Genomic DNA, 12,629 nt, shown 5'->3' on the forward strand with positions numbered 1-12,629 from the left:
AAAAAAAAAAACAAAAAAAAAAACACATTCTTCTTGTTGAGTGAAAGAGTGCGTGAAATATGATGTAATTTAGATGTTAATTTAAGGAACTGATACTGCTGTTTGAATTTCATGTGACTGTATGCTGGGATGCTGAGCACACGTGTCGGTGAGGGCAGCATACTGCAGCGACATCATCCGTGATCCCTTGCCGCACCCGGCCACGTCATTGCAGTCCATCGCAGACTTACCTGATGGGGCGAGACATCGGTGTTGCAGTACACCAAGTCGCCAGCCGTCGTCACCAGCAGCACTATCACGAAATTGTACTATTATTGAATGTCATACGAAGTGAATATTCAAATGTTGAAAATTAAAAAAGACGGTATGGAAGATGTGCTCGCTCTGCCGTGGTTTTTTTCCGGGGTTTTTCCCATTGGCCTTTGCCCGAATGGGGGAGCGTAACTCAAAATCCCTGAGACTTAAAAGTAAACAAAGCATATGCTTCCAAGTGAAAGAACACAGTGAACTTTAAACAGAACAGACAAGGAAAATAAGCCTGCTTGGATGTCCAGTCAAACAACTGTGACTGTACATCCAAAGAGGGCAATGTAGTGATACAACGATGAAAATTAATATTACGACGATGTCAAACCTTATTTTCATGATTTAAAGAAGTATTCATGATATTAAAATGTAATTATGATTTTATTATTTTCATCTTTGTGCTCAGTGTATCAAAGACTTTCTAGTGCACGGAATAAATTAGCATTGTTTGTATTACGAAACTATATATGATTGTTAAGGGTTAAGCATGTAATAATTCGATGTAAGACATTTTGTTGAGTCTGAATTTTGTTCTCGTACTGGTCGGTAGAGAAGGAAAAGTTCCTTAATCGATGTGAAGGTATAAAGGCTGTAAAAAGGAGAGAGAGAGAGAGAAGGTAAATACAAGTTATTCAAAACAAATATCTTCCAAGTGTAACGTCTTGTCATTTGCTATAAAAATTGCAAGGTCTAATTTGAGCCTGTCCTGAATAACAGCGAAGAACATTTATCTTATCATATATTTTCTTCGTTTGACCACGGTTGTGATTCGCATGTTTCTTTTTGTTACGCGACGTGTTATGGATATTTTCATTATACGCGCAAAAGTGCACACAGCTTTAATCGAACCTGCGTCTTTCGGAAACGATAACTTTTAATCAGTACAATTACGCAAATACTGTCTAAATCGCAACCGTGATCGCAAAAGTGTTTCCTGGACCAAATAATTCTTATAAAATGTGTATTTTCCAAAGCGAGCAGCATTGCACTATCGCTGACTCGCAACAACCGAAAGAGTAAAATCAATGCTTAAATAAAATTGCCACTTTTTAATAATTATTATTATCCCATTAAATAAATAAATAGCAATTCAGTGGCTATTCAATCAGTAAACAGAGGGGGCAATTCACCAGGGAAGCTACTGCACATCTTGCAGAGCACATTGACTTTCACGGGCAGTCTGTGGGTGAGCATTTTCCTGTTGGAACAACACATCACCTTCCTGTTGCAAGAATGACAAAATTACGGATTTAGCAATATTCTGCACGTACCGAGCGCTGGCCAGCGTCCCCTCCAGGAACACCAAAGTTGAACTAGAGTTGTAGCTTATTGCACCCCATACCATAAGAGCTGGGTTGGGGCTAGTGTGTCTTAGAATGCACTCTACGATGGTGACGTTTGATTTGTGGGGCGCTCAACTGCACGGTCATCAGCGACCATGCAAGGTCTCAATTTTTACGCAGTCTAATTTTTACACAGTTCAATCTAGCCACTGTCACCAATGATGATGATCATGATGATGATCATGATGATGATGATGAAATGATGATGATGATGATGATGAAATGATGAGGACAACATGAGCACCCAGTCCCTGGGCAGAGAAAATCCTAACCTGCAGGGTATCAAACCCGGAACCCTGTTCAAATGGTTCAAATGGCTCTGAGCACTATGGGACTTAACATCTGAGGTCACCAGTCCCCTAGAACTTAGAACTACTAGAACCTAACTAACCTAAGGACATCACACACATCCATGCCCGAGGCAGGATTCGAACCTGCGACGATATCAGTCGCGCGGTTCCGGGCTGAAGCGCCTAGAAACACTCGGTCACACGGCCGGCAGGGACCCCGTGATCCAGAGACAGCACTCTTAAGAGTCAGTGCTCACCACGTCTACATAGTACACACAAACGAACATGACTTGTGTGCGTATATGGGATCTGTTTCATAGCAGATCAAGGCACATAACTCCATTTTCCAGTGATTCTCTGACAACACCAGTTGAGCCAAGCACGTCGATGCTCTAGTGTGATTGGAAGATGGACTAGAGATGTACATGCCCATAGTCCTGCTGCTAATAACCCGTTCGCAACAGTTCGAGTTGACCCATGTGGGATCGCAAGCCCCCTTATCTGAGCTGTTGTAGCTGTACGATCTGTCACTACTGTGCTTACAATACAACGATCCCGGCGGGCATCTGTGGGGCGTGGATGCGCAGAACCTCGTCTATGGGTGTGAGAATATTCCCGTGACCACTGATATAGCACGTCCAACTTGCGTGACAGTTCTCGGAAGAGACCGTCCTGCCACTCGGAATGCCACAATATGACCCCTTTCAAGCTCACTCAAGTTTGCTGTGAGAAGCACAAGTGCATCTCTGTGGAATTGTTGCCTGCTTCCTTCACATGTTTGCACCACAGTGAGCCTTCTGGTTCTAAGCACCAGACGCGGATTAAAGGGTAGACACAGATTGTGCTCTCTTAGGTATGACACTATTCTATCTGTTGGTGGATGACATTGGAACCATTATCAATAGATCTGCTATCCCCCAGGTGGCATACGCCATCATCGAGTCAAAACAGACGTCGTCTTCCCAGATGTACAATTTTTTTTCCGACAGTGTATACACTGATCAGTCAAATAATTATAATCTTTGCCCACAGCGACGTTGGATGCTGGCTGGTGGCACTGCGGCCATGCGACGCGGTAACAACAGCATGTAAGCGGGCAGACATGGGCCGGGGATCACCCTAGCCAGGATATGGTCTGCAAACGGGAAAATCCATTGATATAAGCATTGTTCACAATGAGCAGATTATTATTACGCAGAACTTGTGAATGAGTATCTAGAAAAGGGCGAAGGCGGTCGAGTGTTCACGTGCCACTGTCGTGAGCATCTACAGGAAGGGGCAGAAGGACAGTGAAACTACCACTAGGCGCTAAATGGTTGGACGTCCAGGACTCTTCACAGAACTTGGGGTTCGGATTATTGTCTGCTCCATAAAATAGGATACATGGTGGTCTGTGGCATCTCTGCTGAAAGAGCACAATGCTGGTGCGTGTACAAGTGTTTGAGAGCACACCGTTCAGTGTATATTGTTGAACATGGAGCTCTGCAGCAGACCACCCCTATGTGTTCACATGTTGTCCCAACGACATCATCAGTTACGATTACTGTGGGCAAGGACCATCGGAATTCTACTGTCGGTCAATGGAAGCGTGTCGGTTCTTCGGGTGAATCACATTTTTGCTGCACTAGTTCAACGGTCATCTCCACAAACGCCGTCTTCGAGGTGAACAGTGGCTCGAAACGTACAGCACACCACAGACACAGACTGGTGGGAGCAGTATTATGCTATGGGAGACGATTTTCTGAGCTTGCATCGACTCTGTGGTAGAAATCGAAGACACGTTGACAGTTACGAACCAACTGCATCCCTTCATGCTTGACGTCTTCCATGATGGCGATGTCACCTATCAGCGGTACAATTGTCCGTGTCTCGGAGCCAAAATTGTGCTACAGTCGTCTCAGAAGCATTATAGCGATCTCACGTTGATGCCTCGTCGTCACCTCATGCAAATCCTATGGAACCTGTCATGGTCGTTATCAGGCGCCATCACCGCGTACGCAAGTCAGCGAATTACATGACCTGTGCATAGACGTCTAATGCCACATATCTCCACAAACCTACCAACAAACTGTTGGATACCTGATACGCATTATTAGTCATGTACTTCGTTCCAAAGACGGTCAGGCAAGCTATTAAGTAGTGGTCATAACGTTTAGGTTCATCAGTGTAATTACTTTACAGGTTTCAATAACATTTTGTTAATGGTGTTTGCTGATATTTCAGGAAACTCGAAGCATTCAAATGACCCGCCTGTCGCCAGAAATCGCAGTAGGACTAATCTCTCATTGCCTGCGATTGTCTCTCCTATTAACTAACTCTGATTCTCTGTTTTATGTCGTATGAACATTATTAACTTGTCGAAAGTTGCAGGACTCATGCGAAAATAGTTTAGACGTCTTTTGTTTCCTTGGTTATGATTTTAGGCGCTAAATTATGTAACGTCTAGTAAGAAACAAAAACAACATATTATGTAGTAATTAGAAAATTAGATGTATCATATTGTGTCATTGTGTAAAATTATGTATTTTTTTATTATTTATTTTTGAGAACGTCTGCGTCGGCGAGTAATAAAACCGCCACAGAAGATAAATGTTGAACAGAGATTACAAAAGGAACTAGTATATAATGCGTGATGTAAATTAAATTCTTTGTCTTCTTAATCTGGAAGTTGTGAGAGTAAGATCTCCTGTTGTTGTCGTGGAGAACGCGAATGTAGCATTCTTTTGTCGAGACTGGGAAATGTACGCCATTACGTGTGAATTCACACAGGTCTGTAATCAATGAGATATTTAAATGTTTTAATAGAGTTGTTTAAATGAAAACTTGTATTATTAATTGTTAAAGCTTGCTTGCCTATTATCCCATCCTGTTGAGACATTTTTCAGTTATATAAATATTATCTGTGGTGCTGAGCTGCGTGGAGAACGAAGAGCCGCTGCCGCGGCGTATTTAAACGACTTACAATATAGTCGAGCATACCGCAAGGAAGCGGTAAAATAATAGTAAAATAATATTATTTCTTTTAGCTCCCAGGCTGGCAGTGAAGATCAGCAGATTTTATGATGTGTTGCAGGTTGACGCGGGCTGCTGATAGGATATAATTTACAGTGCAAATAATTTAATGTACCTTCAACATCTGATAGTAATCTTGCTGTGCTCCGTTCTGATCTGGCAAATTTTATAGTGATAACGTAATTTTTTTTATGAGAGTCTCATGTTCTTGGGCTAGTCGTGGTATGAAATAGTATTTCACCAAGAAATAAAATCCACTGCGAACTTGTGTTTTTGAACGATCATACGAACTGTAACATCAGTGTTCATTAAAAGTAATTTCAACTTTTAATAACTATGAAGTAGGGAAGTTATATTGATCCTTAGCATGAGTTGCAGTTAAGAAAAATCGTTCTTTAAATTGTAGGCCAGATACAGAACAATAAGACTTCCATAGATACATTTTATTTTGCAAAAAGGTAACGATGATAAAGAAATTCAAAGCACAGCATTGTTAAAAGTATTTCACGTAACTCTTTCCATATATGCGTTGTTACGCCAATAATCAAAAAATAAATAAATAAACCAAAGAGCAACAATTTAAAACAATTCGAGAGAGTAGTGACGTGAAACTGGCGCCCAAAAACGCGGGGCCCGAATTTGCAGTGGCCACAATTATAAAATTTTATGTATTTTTCTTTCAGGGTTGATTGTTATGTATATATATATATATATATATATATATATATATATATATATGTATGTATGTATTTAGTGATAAATGTATGTATGTATATCATGATCAATGCTATGCATTAATGAATGTGCAAACACTCTTTCATGACAAAACGTACTACTGCAAGCGAGTCTGAGAAGACGATCCTGATAGTACTGAGAAGCTCTAATGACTACGTAATCCGGGGGCAGCCGAACCCCGAGATAAGATAAACTAAAGGTAAGACTACAGTGTAGTTGTCCTGTTTGTAGAAGTTGAGCTCCAGTGAAGTGATCTCATATCGCTGGTGGTGTGCATATTGTGCGTAGTTTGATGTTAGTGTTTGGGACAGGACAAAGTTGATGGTAGATAGTAATTTTTAGTGTGCAGTGTAGTGTAGATAAATTAACGTATTTTGTGTGCAAGTGACAAAACTGTCAGGTTTGTGTTTTAGTAAGCAATTTAGGAATATGGTTAAGTTGCGTAGTCAACGTCCGAGCAATATGGATACTGAGGAACAGCAATTAGGTAGCGTAGGAAATGTGGAACCGGGTACCTCAAGTAGTACTAGTACTCTCTTTGAGGATATAACATGCGAAAATGTGGGGGCAGGGGCACAGGAAGTGGTGCCACCGCCCACTAGTGATCAAGGAGATGTAGATAAAGAAGTTGTACCACCACCAGGAAAGCAGGAACCAGAGAGTGGTAATCTGCCTGGTGGGTATTCGCTTCAGGCTATCTTAGAGCGTGTGTTAGATTACCAGGAAAAATTTGCGCACCAGCAAGCCGAGCGAGATCGCCAGCAAGCTGAGCGAGATCGCCAACAAGCTGAGCGTGACCAGCAACTTGTGCAGTCGTTAGAAAATATGAAAAAAGAGATTGCAGATATGAAACAGAATTATGAGTCGATACCTAAGGCCGTGCAGGAGCTGACTGAACAGGTCAACAACCTGCAAGTAGCAAACACTAACAGGGTAGACGAAATAGGTGTATTAGCCAACCGGGTAGAAAAGCTAGAAATAGATTCCACACAGCTTGTAGAGCAGAAGTGGAACGAACAAGCAACTAAGATTGAAACAGAATTCAACTCATGGCTAGAAGTGAAGGAGAGTGAGATTGACAAAAATATTAATTCTAAAGTACAAGCAGCCATAGCAAATAGAGATTCCGAATCGTTCAGTACCGCAGTAAATAGTCAGGTACAGAACGACGTGCAAACCATCAAACAAATACTCAGTGAGGATATTCCGCAGTGGAAGTGAATATGAACAAACGGATATCCGACCTGGAGAAGGGTTTAGCACAAAGCAGAAAACATCTGGAACAGGAACCTATGTCGCCAACAGCCCATGGTTTTGGCAACGCACAAACTTATACGCGATACAACAATGGGGAATCTGTAGTCGATAATGCGAAGAGCTGTAGCTCCGGTTCGGAGCACACAGCATATGTCCCAGGAGCAAACCCATGTAGTTCAAAAATATTAGTTGAAGAAAGTTTAATCAAAAATAGGCAATTTCAAACGTTTACTACTGAACGGAAATCAGTACACCCAGTAGTATTCATAAAAAGCTTTAAAAATATCTTGCCCAGTGTATGGAACGAAACACAGAAAATTCAATACGTAATGTCGTACATTCAAGGTGACGCAGCGTTGTGGGCTACAGAAGTAGCAGACAGCTGCAGGACATACGAACAGTTCGAAAGGGCATTTCTGTCGAAATATTGGTCGCCTTGTATACAACAGCGGCTAAGAAAAGAAGTATATAATCCCGAACCGTACTCACCCCGTCTTGGGAATTTGAGGCGGTATTTTGAAAAATATATAAACAAAACGCGCTACTGGGACGAGCCTATATCACCAAGAGACATAATAAGACTGCTAAAATCACATTTACCCATTCATATCAAAGAGAAATTAATACACGTACCAGAAAGCGACATGGAAAACTTCCTGTCTGTTCTAGATTCAATAGACTTGATACAGGAAGACGCAAAATCAGCGTGCGATCACTCGCGGAATAATGGGTCAGGATGGAAACATGACAGAAATAGTAGTGCACAAAACCACAACCATGGAAATGGTGGGGGTGGTAACAAGCGACAAGAACATTCGAAAAATGGTAGTAATGGTAGAAGCCAGAACGGGTATGGACAACCAACTTATAACAAAAAGCGTCGATTTGACGACCGGTACGAATCCGGAATGTCAGGGACCAACCGCTGGAAAAATGCGCGAGGTCAGTGGCAGAGCAATTATAGTGATAGTAATCGAAATTGGCAACAGAATCAGCGAAGAAACCCAGAGCGACAGGGTAATGACCGGTATGACAACAATAGACCACCACCGCAAAACGCGCCTATTGCGCAGCCGTGGCGGCCTACAAATCAGAATGTACATATAGTGGAGGTCGCGGACAATAGCCGTCCAAGTACCTCACAAGTAAGCAATCCAACAAACTAGAATCGGCCTCGATATGCTCTCCATCGATGGCCGAGGGATGGAGTGAGAGCAACACGAGTGATAATAATATACCTGGGATACGTATGCTGCGATACAACGACGGTGTCAGTATGGATAAAGATCTACTGAACGAACCGCACGAATGTAAGAAAGATAATAACGAAAATGAGCAAGCTATTATCGAAGCGAAAATCAATGATGTTGCAGTGAATATAATCATCGACACAGGTGCCTCAGTAAGTGTAATGAGTATGGAGTTATTTAAAGCACTGGGAAAAGGACATAGCATTCCGACTTTCCCGGTTAATAATTGTAAGGTGTCTGGAGCCATTAGTGCACAGAGCCAATCAGTTAAGTACCAGGTGCAGGTGGAGATTTGTAAGGAGGGCGAAGCCATAGTGAGCTCGTTCCTCGTTGTTAAAGGATTAAAGGTGGCCTGCATTCTGGGAGTAGATTTTCTCCGTGAGAGGGACGCATTGATCGACCTCTCCTTGGGGAAATTAAGCATAATTAATAGGGGTAGGAGGATTGAGTTATCTATGATGAAATCGAAGGAGGTACTTGTGCCGTGTTGTAATCGAATCAATGTCAAAGGTAGGAACCCTTGGGTACTACACCTCGATGATTTTTCACATGCAGCAGACCTCTATTACCCGAATTTAGAGGAGCGAAATTTTGAAACAAATGTTGAGGCATTTCAAACCAAAGTGCACGAATCTGAAGGTTTAAGTGATACACAAAAGCAACAGTTGACGCAGCTGCTATCGGAATATACTATGGTATTTACCGACCGACCAGGAATAGTCAAAGGGTACCACTATCACATAGAGGTGATGCCCCATAAAACATACTGTCGCGCAACTTACTCCATCCCTTGGTCGAGGAGAGAAGTAGTGGCCAAAGAAAAAAAAGAGGTACGATCGAGGTGTAACTAACGAACAGAAATATAATGTAGGAGACCTAGTACTTATTCGTAACCACCCTAAATCTTCAGCCACCTTAAAACAAAATAGTAAGTGGCAATTGCTATATTCAGGGCCCTTTGAAGTAATAAGCGTGCCACACGAATGTAGCTATTTGTTAGCACATCCCCATACGGGGAAGATCAAAGGATTATATCCACGTAAAGATGTGAAGTTATTTATTCAGTGACATATCACATATAAAGAGTAATAGTTGTAAGAAGATTTTAATTGTGTTTTAGAATATAAGTATGTTAGTATTAAGAAAGAAATTTGTGTGTAATTAAACTTGGAGGAAGTGGAATCAGAAAATGAGCAATAGCTTACACAGGAAAGATTTTGTTTACAGACAATTAGTCATTAAAATATTATATGCTCATTAAGCAACGAACAATCTTCTTGTTGATAAGGTGAGGATTAATTTCTTGAACCATTTTACAAAGGATTAATTTATTGAACCATTTTCTATGTGTAGTGTGTAAGTGCAATTAATGATGCAATCTTATATAGTAAGGTAATTGCTGTAATTGTATTAGAATAAGGAACCCTGAGAGAGAGAGTCTTTACTAGCCAAACATTGACTTTGTAATATGCAACAATTATGTGATGTGATGTTTGCTGCCAGTAGTGATTTGAGAACGACACTGGAGCAGAAGCTAATTAAAAACAAGCCCGTTCCGTGGAAACTCCGCTCTGTATGTAGCAATGCTTCAATTGAAGCCTGTGTACTTGGTACACGCCCTTGAATATTCATTACGCGATACGCGAATTAAGTCAACCAATGCGGAACCTACACTGTAGTCATATAGGAAAATTCATTAAAAATAATGCTAGTGCTAAATGAAGTATTTATTGAGCAATATGCCCAAGTCAAGCTGTCATGCACATGGTAAAATCTGTTTGCTAGATGGGTGATAACCAGGCAAGCTACACTGAAAGGAGGAAAGGAAAACTATGTACAAAAAAAAAAAAAAAAAAAAAATCACACACCTTTAAAAAATTTACAAAAGGGCTATATACGCCTAGTAACAATATGAAAACTGAGTTGTGATAAGGTAAAAACAAATAGACGCCATGTAGATGAGAGTAATTATGCGAAGAACAGTTAAAAGGTATTAAAAAATAAACTGTGTGCATAAACAATTAAGGAAAGGACGGAATATTGTGTGTAGTAGGGACAGAAAATGACTGTTGTATCTGCACCAATATATACGTCGATAAGTCTAGTGTTGAGTGATAGACTGTCCTAGTGCAGTGCTCAACGAACAATAGACGGTGTATAAAAACAGTAGTTATTGATCCGTTCGAAGTCGATTCAAACAAACATCGCTCGACGGAGACATTTAGTATGTGTGTAACGAAACATTTTCGCGTGTTGAAAGACGCTCTGGCAGTGTATCAACCGTGGGAGTGAGTGAAAATGTGTAGTACAATGTGCGTGTGACGAACCCTGAATACCAGTGTCACAATGCCACAAGAAACCTGTTATCACGCCAAAACATACCAGTGCATACCAGTGAAGCGACGGCTACTGAACAATAAACGCTTTTAACAAGTTGCATCTTCTTCCACAGCTAGTAATCTGTGTCCTTAAAGACAGTACACCGTTGTGGAATGTTTGTTTCATGCGCTACGACGGGGAGCCACGCGGAGAAGCAGAGACGAGTGCCGTGCCGCCAGCCAGCCGGTCGCGGTAAACCACTGCCACTCGCCGACATCGGCGAATGGTTCGCCGCGGTTCGCGACTGCTTGGGCGCCACGTCAGCACGACGTCGCTGTTACTGAGAGCCGGTCGTCGAACCCAGCGGCCGTCGGTACGCGGCGTTCCAGACGACGCTACTCAACAATTGCTTCGCGCCGCCAGCTCCGTACAACATTGTTGTCATTCAAATGAACTATCAACTATGTATCTAATGCACTAACATGAATAGGGTTTAGTGGACACGAAATGATGTGACAAACATTTTTTTTTTTTTTGAGTTATCCAACACAAATTCAAAGTATTCATGGGTTTAGTGATGTATCGATCTAATATGTTTTCGTCATGTTAATGAAGGATACTCGCACGAATGCTAGACATTTTAAACCAACTGTCGCGAGTAAGTGCAAGGACGATTCATTATACTATTGTAAAAATGTGTAATAAGTGACTTTCATTACAATCCAGAACACAAATATTATATTGATAACAAAGAGACTAAAAGTTTAACATACTATCACAAATAGCCTTTGTTATATGTGAACATTGAATAGAGTCTGAACTTTTTGTGAGATGACCATGGCTCCGGCGCAGTTTTCCCAGGTTTTCTGATCGCACGTAGCCCGAATGGGGGAGCCAAATAAATGTAATGACCCTGGGACTAGGTTGACGGTCACCTCGCAAAGTGTAAGAACAGTATAAAAAGTGTAATTAAACCTACAGTGTGAAAGAACTAAGAAGTGTAAAGTGAATGTTCCAACCAAGGTAACAGACAATAACCAAACAGACGTTAGTGGCAGCATATTGCCGAACATTTTCAACGTTAGTCAATTGCTGCCAGGGGGCATTGTAACGTCTAGTAAGAAACAAAAACAACATATTATGTAGTAATTAGAAAATTAGATGTATCATATTGTGTCATTGTGTAAAATTATGTATTTTTTTATTATTTATTTTTGAGAACGTCTGCGTCGGCGAGTAATAAAACCGCCACAGAAGATAAATGTTGAACAGAGATTACAAAAGGAACTAGTATATAATGCGTGATGTAAATTAAATTCTTTGTCTTCTTAATCTGGAAGTTGTGAGAGTAAGATCTCCTGTTGTTGTCGTGGAGAACGCGAATGTAGCATTCTTTTGTCGAGACTGGGAAATGTACGCCATTACGTGTGAATTCACACAGGTCTGTAATCAATGAGATATTTAAATGTTTTAATAGAGTTGTTTAAATGAAAACTTGTATTATTAATTGTTAAAGCTTGCTTGCCTATTATCCCATCCTGTTGAGACATTTTTCAGTTATATAAATATTATCTGTGGTGCTGAGCTGCGTGGAGAACGAAGAGCCGCTGCCGCGGCGTATTTAAACGACTTACAATATAGTCGAGCATACCGCAAGGAAGCGGTAAAATAATAGTAAAATAATATTATTTCTTTTAGCTCCCAGGCTGGCAGTGAAGATCAGCAGATTTTATGATGTGTTGCAGGTTGACGCGGGCTGCTGATAGGATATAATTTACAGTGCAAATAATTTAATGTACCTTCAAAATCTGATAGTAATCTTGCTGTGCTCCGTTCTGATCTGGCAAATTTTATAGTGATAACGTAATTTTTTTTATGAGAGTCTCATGTTCTTGGGCTAGTCGTGGTATGAAATAGTATTTCACCAAGAAATAAAATCCACTGCGAACTTGTGTTTTTGAACGATCATACGAACTGTAACATCAGTGTTCATTAAAAGTAATTTCAACTTTTAATAACTATGAAGTAGGGAAGTTATATTGATCCTTAGCATGAGTTGCAGTTAAGAAAAATCGTTCTTTAAATTGTAGGCCAGATACAGAACAATAAGACTTCCA

Source organism: Schistocerca nitens, chromosome 1 (assembly GCF_023898315.1).
Source record: "Schistocerca nitens isolate TAMUIC-IGC-003100 chromosome 1, iqSchNite1.1, whole genome shotgun sequence".
NCBI lineage: Eukaryota > Metazoa > Arthropoda > Insecta > Orthoptera > Acrididae > Schistocerca > Schistocerca nitens.